We start from the raw sequence: 3,299 nt of genomic DNA on the forward strand, positions 1-3,299 counted from the left end.
ATTCCCAAGGTTTTTGGCTTCAGGGTGCTATGTTATCCCCATCACCATCTGAGGGCAGATGGTAGTTAGGTTCAGTCAGACAATAAACATTTATTAAGTACCTACTATATGCCATATACTGCATCAAGAATGGGAGATACAAAAAGAGGCAAAAAAAAATTTCTACCCTCAAAGAGCTCACAATCAAATGAGGTGGTAGTGGTGATTTGACTTGTCTGGAACATGCTGCTTCCCATTTCTCAGAATGCCTTTCTACTTCACCCAGGATGGCTTGCTTACTCTGTGGATAGCAGTTGATTGGCAATTTGGGGGAGATGGCTGGCGCCTTTTCCATGAAAGTTGCTTCCCTGGACAATGACTGTGAGGCCTAGAAACAAGACTGTGGTCTGAGAAAGGGGAATATTGTCACTCCCAGGATTCCTATGTCTATCTGCCTATTGGTGGCAAGTTGGTCAGCAATTGGTGGTTGGTGGTAGTGATAAGGAAAGTGGGCCCTTCTCTCCATAATGATTTCTCCCCTCCATGAGTTTTGAACTATCAGAATCATTGTTATCTCTTAAACAGGTATCAACATGGTAAAATTTAACAAATTCTGACAAAATTTGGCTAAATCTGTTCTGAATTACTTACAGATCAGAAGTTGTTGGGAGGCAATACGATTTTATGGAAATAGTGATGAATTTAAATGGAGTCAAAGGACTGGGTTGACATCCTGGTCCTGCCATTAATAACCTGTGTGGCCTTGGGCAAGCCACTTCTCTTGTTGTCAGTTTCCTCAACTGTAACACAAGGAGTTTGGAATAAATGACCATGAAGATCCCTTCCAGTTCTAAATCTGTAATACTATGCTCTTCTGTTGCATAAAATGGTACTCAACACATATTTTGAATTTTAATATTTGAATCAATATATTATTCAATAATGATGAAGAAAAAAACTAGTTGTAATAGAGATATCATTCATGTTTTTTTTCTTTTTACTTAAAAGGGAAACAAATTAATTTGGTCAAGGAAAAGATCCATGTTATTTTAATCACTGGGCAAGTTTTACGTAAGAAACTTCCCAAATAGCCATAATCTCCACTTTCACATTTGTTTATCCATGTAAATACAGAGTAACACCTCCATTTTTGATCCCTGGTTCTTTCTTTTTACCTTATTTATCCTGGAATCTTCCATTCTCCCAGAAGAAAGAAGAATTTCCAATATAAATATTTGATACTTTCTTCTTCATCATTTGTAACATCCTTGTCTTTTGACAGCCACCTACACCTTTTGCAAAACTGTCCTTCTTTTATCTTTTCTTCATTTCTCAGTATTCATAAAGAGTTTCGTGTTGTTACTTTCAAGTAGTTATGAAAACGGACCAATAAAAGTTGCAAAATGGAAGTTTTGTAGGAATGATTAATAGTAATGACAACAAATAGAGAAGAGGACTCCACAGGGACCTTAATTTTCTACAGGGGATCAGCAAAGAAAGATACAGTGTCCTTTCCTTCTCCAAGAAACTGCCAATATTGGGGATCTGAGAGTTCCTTAAATAATGACTAGAAATTGTAGCAAAAATATACTACCCTTTGCTCTCTCTTCAATTTTGCCACCCCTAACATCGATAGGCAGAAGCTGGGTGCCAAGAAGGGACTTACTGGTGAGAGTAACTCCATAAGAGGAGCTCTCATATTTCAGACTGTTAGTGACTAGAGATTTGTATATGTCTTTGGAACTAATAGTTGATCATTCAAGGTTTTGTTTTCCTTCCTTCCTTCAATAAAACTTTCTTCTGTGATATTGTGAAGTATGTCTTTGCAAATGGAGTGTATTGTGTGTGCATTTCCCCAGATTTCCTATATTAAAAGTTAGAGTGAAAAAAATCCTCTGAAGTGCACCTGGGCTCTTGGTGTCATGCAAGCATTTTCCAAAGCTAGTGGGAAGGTAAACTTCAGCAAAGCTAGTATCTGAATCATCACAACTTCAAATGAGTGAAACTGGAAGTGAGTTGATATTTTAGGTCTTAAGTCACGTATTTATTAAAGCAATATCTTGGAGGATTCAAACATTCTTTGAAGACTATGGTAGTACATATGCCAACTTAGAAGATCCTATTTTCTCCAGAGAGTCCAGTCAAGAAAATTAACTATTGTTTTCTTCAAGAGAAGCCTCAAGAGGGAAATTCCTTGGAGAGTTGTAGGCCATTAAGGACAGAAGGGACTGGCCCAAAGCAGATCTATAGGTCTGCAGCCCTCTTAATGCTTTCCTATTGACTAAATTCTCAAAGGATTTCCCAATATTGTGTAGTGGGAATGTTCCCTCAATGAGAAATCCCCACTTATGGCTAAAATGTTCAGGAAATTTTTGTGAGGAAAAGTAACAAATTAAAGGTGAATTTTTCTCAAAGATTTTGCCTTTGTTGCTCCATTTAATATTAGGATAGCCTAATTGCATACTCTCCTACAGCACCCAGACAATTTAAACTGAATTTATATTCTTGAATAAAGTTGAACTAGTTTAAATTCAACCTGAAATTCAAACTTATACTAGTGAGCAGAGGGAATTATCTATGTGGCTTCATCCTCTCAGTTGAACAAATGTCTTTGCATATAAAATGAGGTTTGCAACTTTTGAGATTCTTCTGGGATTTCTAACTCTTCTTGATACCAACTGAAAGGGATCTTTTTCCCACTGAGGTGAACTATTTTCTCTCAGATGTTTCATCATCATATAGCATGGCCTACCTAGGTAAGCAGGTAATAACCTATACTACTACTTTATTTTTTTAAATAAATTTTAAAAGCTTTTAAATATATAATATGATAGTTTTTAAATTGTTAAAACCATTTTGAGGCAAATTGTAACTATAATAGAGATAGGGATGGTGATAAGGCTTGGACCAGAGATTTCAATAATGGGGATAAAGACTAGACCTGTAAATGACTTTGGTATGGAAAACTCCTGTGCGAGGGAATTCTCTCTACCAATGAAGACTGGCACCTCCTTGAAATTTCTAGTCCTCGCTCAGGGTCACACAGTGTCAGCAGTGGGATGTGAACCCAGGTCTTCCTAGCTTCAAGGCTAGGTTTCTATCCACTGTACCCTCCCTCTCAGTAATATACATGATAAATCTCATTAATCAAAATATTAGCATACTAAAGGCTCAATGTCCCTATATGTTTTCACTTTTTCATCTTTGTGAAACAGCTCCTTCACATAAGCTTCTCAGCTCCATAACTTTGACCAGTCTTAGATGACTGACATATAGGGGTCCATAACCTATTCTATCCCTTCTTCACAATTTTCTTTCCC

This window comes from Vombatus ursinus, unplaced genomic scaffold (assembly GCF_900497805.2).
Source record: "Vombatus ursinus unplaced genomic scaffold, bare-nosed wombat genome assembly UNPS02014778.1, whole genome shotgun sequence".
NCBI lineage: Eukaryota > Metazoa > Chordata > Mammalia > Diprotodontia > Vombatidae > Vombatus > Vombatus ursinus.